Source organism: Diceros bicornis, unplaced genomic scaffold (genome assembly GCF_020826845.1).
Source record: "Diceros bicornis minor isolate mBicDic1 unplaced genomic scaffold, mDicBic1.mat.cur scaffold_95_ctg1, whole genome shotgun sequence".
NCBI lineage: Eukaryota > Metazoa > Chordata > Mammalia > Perissodactyla > Rhinocerotidae > Diceros > Diceros bicornis.
In genome coordinates this window covers 984,088-1,005,055 of record NW_026691844.1, presented here as the reverse complement: position 1 = coordinate 1,005,055, position 20,968 = coordinate 984,088, and the positions used below count along the sequence as shown (strand labels likewise).

Genomic DNA, 20,968 nt, shown 5'->3' with positions numbered 1-20,968 from the left:
TGATTTCATATATCTTTGCACTGTGGGTCCTGTGTTGGCTTTGTTTTACCTCATCCTGGAAATCTCTGGTTGCAGTTTCCACCTGCCACCACTGTGTGGTGGTAAAAGGCTGTGTAATCTAAGCCCCCTGCACTCTGCCTCGGTTTTTCTGCTGAGATCCGTGGGTCAGATCGCTTGGTCTAGTCTGCCGCGGATCACTTGGTCTGGTCTGTTCAGCTGAGCTGCAGGTTCCAGTTTGTGGGGAGGGGGTGGCTCTCTCTTTTGCCCTCTGGGTCCCTGGTGTGGGGGGCTTCTCGTTTGCCCCTCATTATCCGCTCTCTGGGGTGCTCAGATGTTGATGGTAGCCCTGTGACTCTTCTGAGTCCTCTCTCCCCACTTCCTCCGGGGGCCCAGTATGTTCCACTCTCAGATGTGCAGTAGTGTGGATCTTTCTGATCTAGATTTTCACTGTCTGGGATTCCGTTGTTGGTCTGTGACTGTTCCTTTTGTTGTATCTTATCGGGGGAAGAGTTCACGGGAAAACTCACTCCGCCATGATGCTGACGTCACTCTCCTAGCCTCTGTATTTTTTACCATTGATCTATTTGTCTATTTCTTTGCCAATACCATGCTGTCTTGATTACTGTAGCTTTATAGTAAGTCTTGAAGTCAGGTAGTGTCAGTCCTCCAACTTTGTTCTTCTTCAATACTGTGTTGGCTATTCTGAGTCTTTTGCCTCTTTTCCAGGTAAACTTAGAATTAGTTTTGTTGATATTCGCAAAAATAACTTGGTGGGATTTTGATTGGGATTCCATTGAATCTATAGATCAAAGTAGGAAGAACTGACATTTTAACAATATTGAGTCTTCCTATCCATGGACATGGAATATCTCTCCATTTATTGAGAATTTCTTTGATTTCTTTTATCAGAGTTATACAGATTTCTTCATATAGATCTTGTACCTATTTTGTTAGATTTATTCCTAAGTACTTCATTTTGTGCGGTGCTAATGTAAATGGTACTGTGTTGTTTTTAGTTTCAAATCCCAATTGTTCATTGCTGGTATATAGGAAAGCAATAGGCTTGTGTATGTTCACCTTGTATCCTGTTACCTTACTATAATCACTTCTTAGTTCCAGGAGTTTTCGTCAATTCTTTGGGATTTTCTACACAGATAAACATGTCATCTGTGAACAAGAACATTTTTATGTCTTCCTTCTCAATCTGTATGCCTTTTTTTTAATAATTTTATTTATTTTTCCCCCAAAGCCACAGTAGATAGTTGTATGTCATAACTGCATGTCCTTCTAGTTGCTGTATGTGGGACACGGCCTCAGCATGGCCGGAGAAGCAGTGAGTCGTTACGCACCAAGGACCCGAACCCGGGCCACCAGCAGCGGAACGTGTGAACTTAACCGCTAAGCCATGGGGCCGGCCCTCTGTATGCCTTTTATTTCTTTTTTCTTATCTTGTACTAGATAATTGCACTGGATACAGAATTTTAGGTTGACGATTTTTTTTCTTTCAACACTTTAAATATTTCACTTCATTCAATTCTTGCTTGCACGGAATTCTGATGAAATTCTTATCATTGTTCTTCTATAGGTAAGGTGTTTTTATCCTCTGCCTTCTTTCAAGATTTTTCTTTTTGTCTTTGTTTTCTGCAATTTGAATATGGTATGCCTAGGTGTAGATTTTTAGTTTTTTATCTTGCTTAGTGTTCTCTAAGCTTCCTGGATTTATGGCTTGCTCTCTGTTATTAATGTGGGGAAATTCTTAGTCATTATTACTTTAAATATTTTTTCTGTTCCTTTCTCTCTTTCTCTTCCTTTTGGTATTCTTATTATGTATATATTGTATCTTTTGTAATTGTCCTACAGTTCTTGAATGTTCTATTCTGTTTTGTTTTGTTTTCACTTTTTTCTCTTTGTATTTCAGTTTGGGAAGTTTCTATTGACATATACTGAAGCTCAGAGATTTTTTCCTCAGCCATATCCAGTCTACTGGTCAGCCTAGCAAAGGCATTCTGCATTTCTGTTAAAGTGTTTTTGATTTCTAGTATTTCTTTTTGTTTCCTAGTATTTCTTTTTGATTCTTTCTTAGAGTTTCAATCTCTCTCTTACATTATCCATTGTTATTGCAATGTTGTCCACTTTTTCCTTTAGAACCCTTAGCCTATTAATCATAGTTATTTTAAATTCCCAGTCTAATCATTCCAAAATCATTGCCATATTTGAACTTGGTTCTGCTGCTTTCTTTTTCCCTTCACACTGTTTTTCCTTGCCTTTTAGCATGCCTTGTAATTTTGGTTGAAAACTGGACATAACGCATTAGGTATTAGGAACCAAGGTAAACTGGCTGTGATTAAGTGTGATGATTTATGTTGACCTGGCTAGGAGTTACACTGTGTTTGCTGTGGCTGTAGCTCTCTGAGAGCTCAGGTTCCTCTCGTGTCCTTGTTTTTATCTACCCGAGAAAGTCCTTCATAAATAGAGTTTGAGCCTTGCAGTCTTTTCAACTGCAATCTGCTGTTATTGTGCAGGGGTCCTGTTGCTGTGTGGTGAGGTGTTGGGAGGGGGAGTGGCCTATGGTTCTATGATTAGGTCTCAGTCTTCTTATGGGCCAGTGCCCCTGAGATATGACCTTCACAAATGATTCTCAGCTTTTTTCCTGTCTTACATATCACAGGAAGGCTAGAGGCGGCTGGAGTTGGCTAATCACTCTTCCCCAGGTCAGAGGAAATAGTTTCCCTTGAGTGCTGGTCTTTGTTACAGAGAACTGGAGGAAGAACAGGGTGCTCCAACATATTTCAAAATGGTGGCGTTTCCTCTGTCCCTGCTCATAGCAGGAGGGGATTTTCCTCCAGTCTTCACAGTGAGAACTCAGTGAGGCTCCTGAAGGTAAAACTCAAGAAAGTGTAGGGGTCCCCTGGAGTTTGGAACTCTCCAGCTAGTCCACAATCTGCCTCCAGCAGTTGAAAAACTACAGTTTGTGTTCCTGCTGGTACTGGGTCCACCAGCGGACTTCTCCACTTGGGCTCTGCTCCTGGTAACCTGTGATTCTCTGTAAACACCTCTCTCCAGTGTTCAGGGTAGTTGTCTGCCCTGTGACCTCAATTCTCTGACAGATCTAAGAGGAGATATTGTTTTTTAGTTTATTCAGTTGTTTTCTGTTGTAAGGATGGGAGTGATGCGTCTAAGCTTTTCATGTTGCAGAGCAGAAACCTGAAGTCTAGGTTACCTTTCTACTGTGCCTGAGGTTCTCTCTCATGCTGCCAACAAAGAGACCTAATTCCACTTAAATGACCCATTTCCTTGCATTGACTTGATTTTTTTCATGCTATTGGTCTCTTCTCTTGCTTCTTTGACCTACTGAAAGCAACTTGTCCAGCAAGAAGGTGACAGTTGAAATCGTGGTCAGTACCTGGCCCCACAATGAGGTTGTAAGCTTCCAGGTTACTAGAAGGCAGATGACAGCTGGGCCCCAGCTTGTGTGGGGCTTATCTTGCCAAAACCAGCTCCAGGCTGAGCAAAGACTCCGCCCAGCACCCCCATCCTGCCCAGGTCACCTGCTGCTTCTCTGTTTCCCAGTCCTAGGGCTCTCGCTGACTGTTCTTCTATAAATCCACCCTCCAAGGGAGGTTTGGAGAGCATCCCAGGGAGGCAGCAGCAGTGAGAGATACACAGAGCCCCAGAAATGACATGGTTTTGGACCTTGGTCTACAAAGTCTTCTCCAAATTGTTGCTGGGAAAGAGGAAGACTGTAAGAGTTCCTTGGCCTCATGTGGACTGTGGCAGCCAGTACACAGGGGTCCGGTGGCTGGAAGAAGAGTCCCCCAAGTCTTATCAGCGTGGGGGGGGGTTCCAGGACTGAGTTCCAGGCCAGGACTTTGGAAGTAGGCATCACCACAAGACACGACATGGCCTGAAGTCAGTCCAGAGCTGCTAGTGGAAGAGCCCAGGAAGGAAGCAAGTGGAGTGTTGGGAGTAGGGCGAAGGCTGGGCCCAGGGCCACAGATGCCAAACCAGAGATGCCCATGCTGGAGGAATGCTGGGAGAACACCAGCATCATTAAGTTTGCAATAATTCTTTTAAATAATTTTTGAAAATACTTTAACCTTTAAGAATCAAAATGGCTACATTTGGAACACTATGTATCAGTCAGTTTTTTGACGTTAGAAACTGGTAGGCCATGGTCTTCAAGACAAAAAGCAAGCATTGCTGTCCTTTGAAACAGCTGGTGAATCTCGCGCTGCTGTGTGTGCATGAAAGAACCTGCTTTTATACTTGTATTTTTTGTGTTGAATATCTATTTTTAATTTGCATAATTATGTTTTGATTCTTCATGCTTTCTCATTTTATAGAATTAATTTGCATTGACCATAAGCTATAAATAAAAGAAATAAATGTGTGAAATAAGTGGCTAAAAGAGGAGCGGATTTCCTTTGACGAATGGGGGCGGGGTGGGAAGAAAACTGTAGATGGGGTGGATGTGGGGGTCTCCCAGGCCTTGGGAATGTAATGCTCATGAGAGGCAAGTTCCTGCCCTCCACGGAGAGGAGGGGGGTACTGCCACTCCCCTAAGCCAACCCTAAAAGAACATTAGGTAACTTTGGGGGATACCTGCAAGAAGAGCTTGGCATCTTATTTGATAAGACTGTTGATCTGCCCAAAGGAAAACTGGGGGTTTAGCCCTTGGAGAGAATCTGCCCAGCCCCCCAACAAGGCACACACAACAAGGTGTGAGTTTCCTGTGGGTCAAAGAACATCTGGAAAGCTGGCCATATTGAGCCATTTTGCTGCATCCTTTCTAAGCACGCTGTCTGCTCGGTGACAGGTCCAGCATCACAGGAGCATTGGGGTGTCCTGGAATGAAAAGGCAGAGCAGAGGTTAGGGGTTCAGCCAAACCTGCAGGAACTGAGGAATGGGGAGGACCCAGAGGAGGCTGTGGCTGCACGATGTTTCCCTCATCTCTCTCTCTTGCCTCTGGTGCTGAGGGAACAGCAAGAGCCTGTCAGAGGGAGGAAGGAGAGGTTTCTGGAGGCAGAACAATCCCTCCCCATTGCAGGCCCCCAACCTGTCAGGGGTCAGAACTGGATGTGAGTTCAGTGTTTGCAAACTGGACAGATCATTTAACAATTAAATTTATATGAACACTGTGGGCCCTGCCCAAGATGCTACTGAGGGACAAGAAAGAAGGATGCCACAGAGGCAAGCAAAGGTAGTGATGTGAAAACGCTAAAAGACATAAAAACATGTCATGTCACTACTTCGTAGGAAGACTGTTAAATCAGAAGGTTTCAACTGTACATTTTAAAAAGATTTTTTTGTGATTGTTTCCCATCGACATGAGGCAGAAAGAAAAGAAGCATTGACTTACTTTTTTAATGACAAAAGCAATACATGATCCCTGTAAAAATTTATGTACACCACAAAAATTTACAGTGCCACAGTACCCCATACTTTATTTATCTGGTTTCCTAGTAGCATGTAGGTTGTTTCCAACCTCACCCTGCTGCAGTGAGCAGCCTCAGTAACTTTAGGTACTGGTGTGAATATTTCTGTAGAACAGATTCCGGGATGTGGAACTGTTGGGTCAGGAATGTTCACATTTATAAATTGGTTGACATTACCAAAATTGACCTCAATATGGCTGCACCAATTTAGAAGCCTGGCAAAAATGTGTGGGAGTGCCTAATTCATGGGAATGTTTGTCTTCTCATGTAAGATTCCTGTGTGGCCAATGATGACTTGACTTGCACCTGCAGTGGAGGTTGAGGTCCTCTCTCAGCCTTTGTGAGTTAGTGTCCCCAGGCTGCCTCAAGCAGGAGAAGCCTCACAAGCAGACTCATCACAGGTGTGTTTGTTCACTGGACTGGGATCCACCCATAAGTGCTGGGTTCACCGGTTCCCAGTCTTGAGGGATAACGGCATGGAAAATGTGAACAGTAGGGAGGACTAAATATATCATGCCCTGTTTTTAGAAACTTGCAAAAGGGTCATGGGACATGGGCTGGAAGGAGATGGGTGTCTACTCTGAATGTTCTGGCCTCCTGAATGGCCTCCAGCACAGTCTTTGTGGCTCACAAAACATGTAGCTGAATGTCTAAGATCCCTTCCAATTTAAGGCCAGGCGTCCCATCATTTAAAATGTGCTGATGGAGCTACTGGTCATTTAAAAATGATTTAATGTTGCCTTTTGTATCAGCTATACGTTTTCTTTTCTCTTTTTCTTTTCCTTTCTTTCTTTTTTTTTTTTTTTTTGTGAGGAAGATCAGCCCTGAGCTAACATCCATGCCAATCCTCCTCTTTTTGCTGAGGAAGACCGGTTCTGAGCTAACATCTATTGCCAATCCTCCTCCTTCCCCCCACCGCAAAGCCCCAGTAGATAGTTGTATGTCGTAGTTGTACATCCTGCTAGTTGTTGTATGTGGGACGCCACCTCAGCATGGCCGGACAAGCGGTGAGTCGGTGTGCGCCCGGGATCCGAACCCGGGCCGCCAGTAGCGGAGCACGCGTACTTAACTGCTAAGCCCCGGGGCCAGCCCCTGCTTTTCTTATTTAATGCACAAAAATGATCTCAAAGGAATAGATAATGGTCGCATACAGTCAAGGAACATATCTTTAATGTTATCACAAAAACATTTGTGAGTAGGATCCCAAAATATTTGCAAACTAATGCAAATCATTACAGAAAATGAAACTTCATTTTTCTGAATATCATACACAATATGTTAATAAGGCTATAATTCTATCATAACAGGTGGCCAAGCATACTTTCCTAAGTTCAAAAATGCATTTATTTGATTTGTTAGAGAAACAAATCACAATAGATGGCCCAATGCCCTGTTTGGAATTGTATAAAACGAGTCCTGTGCGGGAGCTGGTGTCTTCCGAGAGCCAACCATGTGCATCTCCTTCCAACTCCACTAGCAATGTCACATTGGCAGCCAGAGGTCAGCCACGGTGGGACTACTTACACCATGGAAATCAGCAAATGCTACAGACTTTTTCCCCCAGACAACCAGTTATTAAACATTTTCCAGACACCACTGCATTCCTTTATCATTCTCTTTATATATTACTATATTTTGGAATGAACCATTTGAGAATAAGTTACAAACATCAGGTCCCATTACTCCTTAATACTTTTTTTGTGTGTGTGTGAGGAAGATCAGTCCTGAGATAACATCTGTTGCCAATCCTCCTGTTTTTGCTGAGGAAGATTGCCTCGGGCTAACATCTGTGCCCATCCTCCTCCACTTTATATGGGACGCCAACACAGCATGGCTTGACAAGCAGTGCGCCAGTGCGCGCCCAGGATCCTAACCTGCAAACCTCGGGCCACCGAAGCGGAGCGTGCGCACTTAACCATTGCACCACCGGGCCAGCCCATTACTCCTGAAGAGTGTATTTTCTTAAAACAAGGGCATTCTCCTACATCAAAATCAGGAAGTTAACATTTGTCCAATATTACTATCTGATCCACAGCCATTTTTTAAAATGTCTCTTTTTCTCCAAATAATGTCTTCTATAGGTCTAGGGTCCCACCCAGGGTCACCTGTTGTGTTTACCATCACCTGTTGTGTTTACTCTTTCGTCTCCTTCAATCTGAAATAATTCCTTAACCTTGCCTTTATTTTCTATGACCTTGACATTTTTGAAGAGTATCAGTCAGTTTGTCTGATGTTTCCTCATGATTTATGAATGTTGGGGGCAGGAATACCTCAAAAGTGATGCTGCTGTGTTTTTTTCACCGCATTGTATCAGGAGGCACATAGTATAAATTTATGTCATATCTGGTAATGTTAACTTTCATCACTTGGTTAATATGGTGTCTGCCAGACTCCTCCACTATAAAGTTGATTGATAAGTGTTTTGTACTTCTAAATTAATAAGTAAGTAATTAGTATTTTGTGGGGAAATATTTCAGACCTCTATTGTAGGGTAGAGCTTTCTCTTCTCCTTCATTTATTCATTCATTTATTTATGTATATCAGTGTAGATATAGATACTCTTGGATTCCTATTTTCCTTAATCTGTAACCACCATTAATTATTTGATGTTCAAATTTGGCCAGTGGGAGTCCTTTAAAGCTGACTTTTCTGTACAATTGGCATCTCCCCATCATTCCTTGAACATTTCCTTACTTTCTGGTAGAGGATGTTGGAGACTCATTCCGGTATGTTTTTTTCAACACCACCAAGCTATTAACTCAATTCTGACACCATCTACCTAGAGATAGTGTCAGATCCGACAGGTGAAGGGCTCAGTCCTACAAGATTGCCCCCACTTCACACACCAACTGCAAGTCCAGGTTGTTACCTGTGCTTTTGACCAATGCATGATAAATCAGAGGTTTCCACAATCCACTCCTTGGGTTCAATTAATTTGCTAGAGCAGCTCACAGAACTCATAGAAACAGTTTACTTACTAGAGTACTGGTTTATTATAAAAGGATATAACTCAGGAACAGCCAGATGGAAGAGATGCATAGGGCTAGGCATGTGGGATGGGGTGCAGAGCTTCCCTACTCTCTCCAAATGCCACTCTCCCTGCATCTCCAAGTGGTCACCAACCTGGAATCTCCTCTAACCCACTCCTTTTGGGTTTTACGGAGGTCTTATTACATAGGCATGATTGATTAAATCATTGGCCATCAGAGATTGAACTCCATCTCCAGCCCCTCACCCCTCCAGGGGAGGGGAGTGGGGCTAAATTACAACCCTCTAATCACATAGTTGCTTCCCCTGGCAACCAGCCCCATCCTTAGGGACTTTTCAGAAGTTATGGCATAATTTAAACTCGGGTGTGGTTGAAAGGGGCTTGTTATGAATATGAAAAGACACCCTTACCACATAGGAAATTCCAAGGGTTTTGGGAGCTCTGTTCCAGAACTTAGGTTGAAGATTAAATATATATTTCTTATTATAAATGAGAATATCACACCCATCTTTTCTCTGACCCAGCCCTGGAGTCCTTCATTTCTGTAAGGAGCCTTGGTTCCTTTCAGTGGAAAATAATACTAAAAACCAAGTTCTGGGCGCTAGGAGTGCTCATTGGTACAGGGGTATTGTTTCTAAGCTCTCAAAGCAGCTAGAGCTAGGAATCATCTGTATGCACACATATCCAACTCCCTATCTATTTATCTATCATGCACCATCTATCTACCTATCTATCAATCATCTAGCTATCTATCATGTGTGTGTTCCATCTATCTATACAAAGTAAAAACGACAAGGTCACAGAGTTATTCTTTCATTCTCTCCTTTCCCGTCTGTATTTTTTGTAATTTCCTTTCTCTGACAGAGAAACTTGACTCTCAGCACGCCTGGTGAATTTTCTTATTTGCTTGTTGAGCAATTCTTGTCATTCTTTACTTTAATGTTCAGATTGCCCCACAATTGATGAGTCGGAGCCTCTTCAGCCCAGCCTCTCTGTCCTCTTGCTAGACCCCATCAGTTATGAGCACATCTGTGCTTTCTGGCACCAGATGCTCCAGATGCACACCGTGCTTTCTCTGCCCCAGCCCCGGGATCAGCTTTCTCCAAGTTCATTTTAGTGGGGACTGACATTTAAGACTAGGATCTGAGCCCTAGATGAACTCACTGCTTAAGAAGTGACATTGCTTCTAGATGTTTGTAGAGCTAGAAAATATATACAAAAAATATACAAATTAACTGATACCTCTAATCCAATCCAATCAGGTTTCTCCCTTTTCCCCCCATCCCAGTTTCCTTCTCCATCTTCCACAGGAACACCCCGGCTCCTGGCAACATCAATCTATTTTTCCTCTATTGTTCATTCCTACCATACACACAAACAAGCCTTGGAACTGCCTCTTTTTCTTAAAGAAGGTCATACACACACACACACGTCGACATGCACACAGGCGCCTCTGCCCCCCTGCTGCGCTGAAGTCTTTAGCTTTTGCTGTCATTTTGGCGGGACACTCGGGTGGTGCACTAGGTCACTCTAGACAAAGCGGGAGAGCCAAGCGCTGGCCGGGCGTCGAGGAAGCTGCCCAGGACCCAGCCCTGCGGCCGCGAGAGCGCGTCACCACAGCCCCAGGGCGGGGTCTGAGGGCTCATAAGGCTGTAACCACGTGCCACTGTCGTCCTCTTCGGGGACACGTATCCCTCTAACCGGCAACGGGCAGATGGTGAGGGGATCCGGGTGTTCACCGCCATCGTGGCCTCTGGGCCTGAAATATGCGCAGAGCGAGCCCGAGAAGCTGTCTGTGAAAGTGAGATGTGGGAGCTGTCGGACACACTGAAGGAGGAGAGCCGCCCCGCCTCGCAGTCCAGGAAGACACCCGCGCGCCGGGGCGGCACGCGCAGGGTGAGCGCCACGCGGTGGGGTCCAGGACAAAGTACTCGCAGCGGTTCCACAGCCCCATCACCAGTAGCCGCTGGCCGGACTCAGGCGCGCCGGCCCCGCGCGCGGCCCCGCGGCCAGACGCGCGCCCAGGAAGCAGCGGCCGCGCCGGCCCACGTGCACCTCCCAGTAGCGGCGGCCGGCAGAGCAGCGCTCACGGCTTAGCGCGCACGTCTGCTCCGAGAGCCGCTGCAGACCGCCCGGCTCAGCGGCCAGGCCCGGGGCCGCCGCGCGGGAGGACACGCTCTTGCCATCCTCAGAGACCTCCAGGCTGGGATGCGCCGAGGCCGGATCCAGGGTCACGTCCACTGCGCAGAGGCGTGGGGTTAGTGCCCACAGAGGACGGTTCTGGGCCCCACCTGTCCCCTCCCCTGACAAGCAAACCTCTGATTCTCCTGGTAGAGCAATCCGTGGAATCCTCACATGCACCCCTACCCCAAACACCCCCTGGGGCTGAACTGGCCTGCAAGTCACTGCCCAGCATTTGAAAGTGTTAAGAGGAATCCTATTTCCTGCCCAGACAGGAAGGTTCTTCAATTCCATACTAGGTGCCATGGAGAGCAGAGATAGCAAACAAGGTAGATTCGTGGGGATAGAGGCGGGCTCACTTCCCCAAGTTCTGGTCAAGGAGGAGCTCAGGGCTGGTTCTAGTCCTGGCTGGTGCCACCACCCTGTGTGACCTGGAGATCACCACGTGAGCTCTGGGCCTCGGTTTTATGGCAATATTAGGATTTTAAAACTGAAAGAGACTGCTGAGGTTATCTAGTCCAGTGCCAGGTAGTCCAACACCCCATCCCCCAAAACACACCCATCTGATGGATGGGAACCCCAGGGATCCTTCAGTCAGATGAGAGGTTCCTCACAAACTCTGTATTCTTTCCTGCAAACAGGCCCTGGTAGCAGCCTTCCGACCAGATGGAAACAAACCTAGTGTACTAAAACCCAGAAAGCAATATGCGTGCCTGTGGGAGCCTGTGAGTGCAATCACATGCACGCGAGCAATGCGTGTATGTGTAAATGTGTGCACACGCAGAAATATGTGTCATGTTGTGTGTCTGTGTGTGCAGGCCCCATACTTGGCTCTGGACAGGCCCTCTAATCTCAGATCTTTCCACCTCCCTTCTGTCTAAGTCACAGTTCCTTGGCTTCAGTTACCTGCAGATTGTTGGGCTGCTCTCCACTCTGAAACCAAACAGAGAAGAAAAAGCAGGTCAGAGATCTGAGTCAGGAACTCTGGAACCTCGAGGAGGCTCAAGATGCATGAGGGGTGCCTGCAAACTGAATAACCCCATTCTCACCATGACAGTTGGTTTGGATCCAGGCGGGTCTGGGCCCACCATGGAATTTTCCCGGGTATTTGGGATTGGGTAGGGGGCGCATTTCAGTGCTGGGTTATACCAAGGCTGCACACAGGCTGAAGTTGTGCTGGGCAAAGCAGGAGAACACAGCATGTGGGCAAAGAGAACCAATACATGCGGCTGGGATGCCCTGAAGGACAGAAATGAAGCCTCAGCTCTGACCAGTTCAGTCCCCAGGAGACTCAGCTGAGCATGGCTCCAGTCTTAAGATGTCCTTTAGATATCTTGTCTTGCCTCCTTCCTAACGTGAGCCATTCTAAGTGAATTTCTGTTTCATTTTATCTTGTTCTGTGTTGGGGCCGGCCCCGTGGCTTAGCGGTTAAGTGCGCGCGCTCGGCTGCTGGCGGCGGGGGTTCGGATCCCGGGCGCGCACCGATGCACTGCTTCTCCGGTCATGCTGAGGCCGCGTCCCACATACAGCAACTAGAAGGATGTGCAGCTATGACATACAACTATCTACTGGGGCTTTGGGGGAAAAATAAATAAATAAAAAAATTTATCTTGTTCTGTGTTACAATAGAGAGATCACCAAGTTGTAAAATATAGTCATGCACCACACAATGTTTTGGTCAATGAGAAACCGCATATATGACGGTGGTCCCAAAAGATTAGTACCATATGGCTTAGGTGTGTAGTAGGCTATACCATCTAGATTTGTGTAAATATACTCTACGATGTTCACACAATGACAAAATCACCTAATGAGGCATTTCTCAGAATGTATCCCTGTTGTTAAGCAACATGTAGCAAAAGCAATAGAAGATCTTTTCAGAGCTCCATAAATTTACAGCAAGGCCTTCCAACCCTGCTTTTGCATCAGAATAACCAGTAGACTTTAAAAACATATAGCCCTTGCACAGAATAACTCAATTCTATAAAGATACTGATTCTCCCTAACTTTATCTATAAATTCAAAGCAATTCCATGTAAAACTACATTTAGATTTTTTTTAGGAACTTCATAAATTTATCCTAAAAGTTCTATTTTAAGGAGGTCCATTAACCTTAAAAAGAAAGCGGAAATGGAGGACAACTTGTACTTGCAGGTACTATAAAAACCACACCAATACAAACAATGCAGTGCTAGGTGCCCAATGGACAGACTCTTCTCGACATGGGAACCGAGTATGCACTGAAGGTGACCCCACATCAGTGGGGGGATCACAGATGGCAGAGCAGCTGGCTTTGGGAAAACTGACTCACCATATGGAGAAAAATCACTGGAGTCTCACCTAACACCAAATAAAATGGTGAATTTCAGATGGATTAAAGACCTACACATAACACACATAAAGTGAATAAAAGAAAGTGTAAGAGAATATCTTTGTGACCTAAGAGTGAGGAAGCTCCTCTTCAACAAAACATCAAAAACACAGGGTACAAATTTGATGAATTAGATTTTATCGAAATTAATGATTTCTTTTCAATAAGGGGCAACACAGACAAAGCAAATAGCAGATAACAGAATAGAAGAAGGAATTCACAATGTTTAATATCAATGAGGGATTAATATCCTATATATATATATATATATATATATATATATAAAAGAACTCATGTGAATCAATAAGAAAGAGACAGCATCCCATAGGAAAAAAGGGCAAAGGCCACAAACTGGCAATTTTCAGAAAACGAAGCCCCAAAACTAGCATGTAAAGAGAGGTCCAGACTTCTTAGTGTTCAGAGGAGTGCAGACTAAAAGCACAACGAGAAATCACTCATCCTCATTGACTGGCTAACTTAGAAAGCAGGCTCATGTGGCATGTGGGCATGTGGAGCCTCAAGGCACTGCCAATGGCAGGATAATGGTGCTGCCTTCAGAGGGTCCCTCTACCCCACTTGTGACACATCCCCCATGGGCCACCAACTCCCCTCCTGGGCATACATCCCAGAGAAATCTCCACACACAGCCAGAAGACTACACAGTTGAGGCTACTCATTCAGCGTTGTTTGTGGTGGTGTGGAGTGAGAGGCAGGCTTGAGTCTCCAGGAGAGTGGCTGGCTAAAATGGGTGCTCTGCAGCAGGAAGGAAAAACAGATCAGATGTACATGTGGAGGAAGGTAAAACACAGTGATGAGTGAGAAAAGCAAGGAACAGCATGAGACTATAAATGTTATTTACAGAAACTAAAATGTATGTGCACAAAACAGCAATTCACGTTTTACAAGAATACAGTCATGCATCACTTAACCATGGGGATACGTTCTGAGAAATGCGTCATTAGATGATTTCATCATTGTGTGAACATCATAGCTTGTACACAAACCTAGATGGTACAGCCTACTACACACCTAGGCTGTCTGGTACTAATCTTAAGGGACCACCATCCTATACGCGGTCCATCGTTGACCACCGAAACGTCATTATGTGGTGCATGACTGTATATACAAAATAAAGATACACATTAGACTGTATGCTGTATGGGGGGAAAGGAGGAAGGTACAGGGAGAAATAGTTACATACAGGGTAACATGCCCACTCCAGACCCATGAGTCAGAGTCTTTGAGAGTGGGCACCAGGAATCTAGATGACTCTGATGTGCAACCAGGATTGGCACCAACGATTTACAGTATGCTTACACCTCAGGACAATATCAAAGTAAATGCAGAAGTAAAACTCAGATATAACCTCTACCAAGTGACATAGATTAATATATGCCATGTGGCTGTGGAATAAACCAGAATGAAGCATGTTTGGTTAATCATAGCAATGACTGGGATGCTGAGATGTAAAGTGGACAGTGGGAGGGACATGAGCTTCACTCACCGGCCTGGCCTTCAGCTCTTCTCCAGTCTGAAGCAGCCAAGGGAAAATGGAATTAGAACACCAGGTCCCTGCAGCTTCCCTGCTCACATGATGCATTTTGCACCCACCCCTGCCCCTCTCCCCTTTCTCCTGCCACCCATACAGCCAGCAGGTTTCCAGCCTGGGCATCATACCTAGTTGGGAGATGAGAAGAACACACATGGATACCCAGATGCTAAAGAAGAAATAGTTCTAAGAACGGTCGCTTACCAAGTTCTGTCTGAAGCTTCCCTGTAAGCAAAACGCAGGGAAAACATCAGCCTGGGGATGAATGGAGACGCCTTCCCAAGGCAGTAAGGCCACTGGGAACCACTACTCACCCCAACCCCATCCTTGTCTCTGCATCACCCTAAAAAAAGAAGCCCATCTGCGGGATTCTTACGCCTCATCCTACTCCTTGCTCTAAAGCAGAGATCTGCACAGGCCCAGAAGGGACAACACTCTTGGTACTCAGGAGCCTCTTCCCAGGGCTCATGGCTGAAGGGGCTACTGCTCTTTTGCCCTGAAATCACATGCTTTCCTGGGGAGGAGGTCCTGCAGGAGCCTCAGCGCGGCTTCCTGGGTACATTATTTAAAGGACTGGGAGGACATCACACACAATTATTTCCCCTGGCCAGATACCAAGACTGATATTTTGCCATTAGAAACGCATTCCTTTGATTTTTTCATGCTAGGTCTTTTTTTTTTTTTCCTGAGGAAGATTGGCCCTGAGCTAACATCTGTGCCAGTCTTCCTCTTTTTTGTATGTGGGTTGCTGCCACAGCATGGCTGACCAGTGGTGTAGGTCCACACTGGGAACTGAACCCTCGAACCCTGCCAACCTAGGCCACCAAAGCAAAGCAGGCCAAGCTTAACCACTACACCACCGGCCGGCCCCCCAGGTCCTCTTTTAAAACTAAATGCTCCTGGGAAAGGCAACACCATACACTAATTCCAACTACAGTGTTAATGACTTATTATAGTTGGTTTTTTTGGGTTTCCTTTTTCCCCTTCAGGACTGGGTAGGCTGCAAGACAAACTTCTCCAACCTCACAATTTTGTCTGGAGTTTTACTGGAGCCGGCAAGGTGGTTCTTTAGGTCTTCCCCCTACCCATAGCGGCCTTCTCCATTCCCCTTCCTTTGGATTCACTCTCCCCTCCTCTGTACACACACACACACACACACACACACACACACGCACCATGGTTTCAAGGTGCTAAGTCCCTGTAGGTAGAAAAATGAATCTGATAATTCACTCCACTTTGGTGCAAATTAAAGGCGTTCCTTGCCAGTGGCACTTGTATTCAAGAGAAGGACATTCCAGGACGATGAACAGGAGGGAGTAGGCGTGTAATTGTAACTGAAGCGTATAGTTTGCAGGGGAGGGGCTGGCAGGGTCTGTCCACAGGGTCTCAGGCCAGACCTCCTTGGCAGCTGTGCTCCAGGCTGGGAGGGGAGAGGTGGGAGGCACAGAGGGATGGGTCGCTGCCATCCATCGCTCTTCAAAGGGAGCCTAAACTCATTGAACTATTTCTTCCACTGTGCGCAAGCAGGGTTACCCCACTAGCCCGCAGGCCAGCACCGTGTGCGCGGCACCCAGAGCTTACCCAGTTCCGCTGTGAGTTTCCCTGGAGAAGAAATGAAGAAAAGAGGGAAATCTCGACGATGAACACCGAAGCCTCGTTTCCCCAAAGTGCACGGCCTCGGGCCCCGGCGTTCTGGGGAGCAGGCTGGGGTGGACGCGAGGGAGGGGCGGGCCCCGAGGCTGAGGAAGCGGAAGAGCACCCCTCGGCCGCCCCCTATCTGCCCTGCCCGAGGGTCTGCAGTACCGGCCTTCTGGACCCACCGCCCTCCCTTCTGCTGTCAGGGCTGGGAGCGAAGAGCGCGCCTCTCCCTTGGTTACCTTTGTCCTTCTCCGCCTGCTCCTTCAGCTTTTCTGCCAGGAGGAAGAAAGGGGAGAGGACGTGAGTGCGCGCTCCCGCCTGTCCCCTCCCGCCTCAGCCCCGCCCGCGGGGGGACGGCGCCCCCACCGCCCCTCCCGGCAGGGCCGCCTGGTGGCTCGGGCCCTCCGCTGCTGGCGAGAGAGGTGCAGCGCCAGCGCCCTGGGCAGAGCCGGGAGGAGCGGCAGCGCCGCCAGAGTCCCGAGGAAAGCTCTCTTCCAGGGGGAGGTTCCGGGTGAAAACACGTCTGGAAAACACCCCACAGGGAGTTGTCCCGATTTAGGCGCCACGAAGACACTAAGTGACGACACTGTTCCGGCCCCTGCGTGCCGGAAAACCTTCCGAGGGACCTGTTGGCGCATTCAACCCCCTTGGCCCCACGGAAGCCATCTGTAAAGTGGGACTGGGACCTGCTCTCGAGGGGTGGATCCCGAGGAAGAGCGGCGAACTTGAAGCTGCTCGGCGGAAAGGGGGAAGTGCTGCCAACTGCAGGACGTGCAAGGACAGGGGCTGAGCGGCCGCCCACTCCCCTGGCTTGACGCCCCTGCGACCAGCGCCCTGGCCTCCTCCGCTTCTACTCTCGCCCTGCACCTGAAGATCAGGAGAATCCGAGGCGTGTTGTTGATATCTGGAGCCCAGTGAATTATTGCTCTCTACCCTCACCATGGAATCCACAAGTCATCCGCCTGCTCCTTGCAAATACCTGGCTTCTACTTTTCTTCACACCGTTGGAAGAACTGATAGCAAAGCCCCTCTGTCCTCTCCAGGCTCCCTGGGGAGGATCAGCCCAGAGGCAGGATGTGGCTCAGGGCAGATCCACAGTGGCTACACAGTAAAGAGACAGGTGCAAAAATGGAGAGTAACCCTTTAGAAATTCTTGTGGCATTTTAAGATAATAATTTTGTGTCTATTGAAGACAATTATAAAAAATTGGTGCTTTTATCTCAGTGGTCTTTTTAAAAAATATATTTTCCTTTTTTAGTGTGGTAAAATATACATAACATAAAAACTACCATCTTAACCATTTTTAAGCTTACAGTTCAGTGGCATTAAGTACATTCACATTATGCATCCATCACCATCAGAACTTTTTTCATTTTCCGAAACTGAAACTCTGTCCCCATTAGACTGTAACTCCCCATTCCTTCCTCCCCCAGCCCCTGGTAACTTCTCTTCTTTCTGTCTCTATGAATTGACTGTTCTAGGTGCCTCATATAAGTGGAATTATACAGTATTTGTCCTTTTGTGTCTTATTTCACTTAGCACAACATATTCTTTTGTTTTTAATTTTATTTTTCTAGCAATGCATTTTTATTGTATTGTACAGAAGTATTGGGCCACAATGGATTGGTCTTTCACCACAAATGGTTTGCAAAGCACTGATCTAAGAGTTAAGAGCTAGGGCTCAGGGTCAGATGCCACCCTGACCTGAAATCTCAACATTGTCCCTCTGTCCAGCCTCTCCTGCCTCCTCCCTGCTCCTCCAATAGCCACCCACATTCCCATCCCAGGACCTTTGCACTTGCCATTCCCTCTACCTGAATGACCTCCTTGCAGATATCTGTGTGACTCACACCCTTTCTACAGGATAAACACAAATCTAAGAAGGAAAAAAACGGATTTTCTCTGGTGCAAAAAGGGAAAGATACTCCCCCTTTCCCTTTTCTTAGAGTATTTCCTTTAAAAAACTTGTAAATCCTTTCTCTACCCCTTTGAGATTGTATGTAAATCCTTTTGAAAGCTGAATTAGCCTCTGGCCAGCACAAGCTAGAATTTTTTTTTTTTTTTTTTTTTTTTAAGGAGCTCAGAGCCATTTCTTTGGAATGTAAACATCCCAGGAGAAAGTGTCCCTAGCTCCATGCCATAAGTTTTACTTCCTAGCCAGGTTCCAAGTTGTAACTACTGTGCTTGTCATAGAGATGTAAGGTGTTTTATTTTTCCTTTGGATAAAAACAATTAGCTAACACAGATGGCCACTCCAATTACTAGGTGAATTTCAGATGAACTATGTGTAACACATGGTGTTGTCAAGTCCTCTTCCCTGAGGTCAAGTTATCGCTTATAAGGGTGAGGTTTCTTTCTTATGATAATGTAACTATTGATTTGGACCAATGTGAAAAATGGCTCATAGGTTAGGTTTATCCTCAAGATTTAACATGCCCTGGGCGTCCTGGATGATGGCTTCCGTCTCTGGAGGCAGGCACTGTCCCTGATGGTCTCTCCATTGAGCCTTGGGCTTGGGGTACCAGCCACTGGAGCTGCACCTCAGCTGAATGCCTCCCTCCTTGAAGCCCTCAAGGGAGATATGAGGGTCTGAGCCCAGCCCTGGGAGAGGCAGGAGGAGTGGGAAAGATCAGGCTCCTTCCCAGAACTTGTACGTGAAGTTCATGCCACTACTCAGCATTTGCAGTCACCGTAAGGCATCACAAACTGTGACTGCTCTTAACACACATGTGGGCTCACAGCCCCCACTCGTGGACTATAATAACAGTCTAAATCAGTTGTGCTGTGTGGGACATGGGGACAGTACTACCCTTGAGGGGCATTTGGAAATATGAGGGGGGCCATTTGGCAGGGAAGGACTACTGGCATTTAGTCATATTATGCATGGGACAGTCCCTTAGAATGAAGAATAGCCTCACCCCAAATTTCAATAGCTTGTTTTCTGTCTCTTAGATCCCACCAGAGCTCAAGGGCTTGTGTCATATGCATTCCTTTATCTCCCCATCCTTGTGGAGTTAGCCTTCTATTTTGAATTTGCAAAACATTAATATGGTTTAAACATCACCACTGTAAAAAATGTATATCAAGACAGCCCCAGACCGTTCTCCATCTTTTCATCCCAATGCACCCCCCTTCTTAAGGCAGCAGTTTCGTTCGTTTTTAGTTTATCCTTCCTGTGTTTCTTTTGTGCAATGTTTCTCCATCATCCTTACACAAAAGTGTACATGCTAGAGAACCTCTTTTGCAATTTGCTTTTTTGTCTTAACAACATCTTAGAAATCACTCCACACTGGTTCATGGAGCCCCTCCTCATTTTTCCAGCTGCACAGCATGACTCACTCCATTGTGTGATGGACCATACTCAGCGCCTGTGCCTGGACATTTCAGTCATTTTCACTGTTTAACAATTACAAATAAGGCTACAAAGTGAAACTTATACATCCTCCTCTTTCACATTGGAGGTGTGGGAGGTGTATGTTCAGCGGAAACTCCTAGAGGTGGGACTGCTGTCCAGAGGGTGGATGCACAGACAGTCCTGTTAGCTATTGCCAAACTCCCCGGCACCAGAGCGTCTGATCTTTGAACTCTGTCCATGTCTTCAGAGCAGAGGGCCTACTTCCCAACAGCTCCACCAAAATGTGTGGTCCAGCTGTTGAATTTTTGCCAATCTGATAAGTAAAATAACTGCGTCTCAGCTTTGATTTGCCTTTCCTTCATTATGAGTAAAAGTGATCATCTTTTCATGTGTTTAGGGGCCATTTGTGTATCTTTTTTATGAACAATTCTTTTGTTCGTTTTCTAATGAATCTTTCTTTTTAATCTTTTTTTTTTTAATTAGAGATATTTTTCCTTTTCACTGTGACTCTCTACTCCTGAGCAAAGCAGTTCTATCCAAATGGACCCCTCCTCCCTCTTCCCTGCTGGGGCTTGCCCGGGTCACGCACCTGCTACCTCCGCTCCCAGACCGCTACCCCAGAGAAGTCGCTGGAGAAGAACTGGCACCCATATGGGCCCTGGTCTGCGGGGACGACGCCGCGGAGCTGCAGGATCACGCTGCCATCGGCGATCTCGTCCGTGACGAGTTGGGTCCTGTTCTGGAACTGCGCCATCTGCCGACCGTGGAGCTCCTGCCCGTCCTGGTACAGGTGCACCACGTCGGAGGGGCCGCTCCGGAACCAGCGGATCTCCATGTGCTGGGCGTCCAGGTACGGCGACAGGTGGCACGAGAACTCCACCTCCTCCCCGACAAGCGCCAGGATGGATTCCTCGGGGCCTACCACCTTGACCTCCTCATCGAGCGCCTCTAGGACGAGAAGCCAGAACAACGGACAAAATCAGCCCTCCTCAAACATGTTTTTATCACGCCCCTTTGCAGCTCAGGAATTGACAGCAAACCCTTCAAATGAGGAAGATGAGACACACTACAGGACGACTGGTTCGGTTTCTTGAACAAGTAATTGTCATGGAAAATGTGAATGTGCCAGATTAAGAAATACACAAGGCACTTTACAAACAGATACAATGTGTGGTATTGGACTGGTTATTGGTTTGACCCAACCAGCTGCAAATGCTACTTTGGGGACAATTATATAAAAGTGGCCAGGGCATTCGATGAAATGGAATCTTTGACCAAAAAAACCAAATGTCAAAAAAATGTTACTATTCTCTTATTTGACTAAAAAAATACATATTTGCATAAATGTGCAGAGAAAAAGATCTGAAAGGAGATATACCAAATTGTTGATGGTGGTAACTTCTGCATAATGGGAATAGATGTTTTCTTATTTTTCCTTTGTCTGATTTC

At 46.4% G+C, this 20,968-nt stretch overlaps 1 pseudogene; it reads right to left on the bottom strand.

Moving 5' to 3' along the window:
• Window positions 1–9,849: 9,849 nt before the first annotated feature.
• Window positions 9,850–20,968, bottom strand: part of LOC131403919 (butyrophilin-like protein 9) — a 48,943-nt pseudogene continuing 37,824 nt past the window's right edge.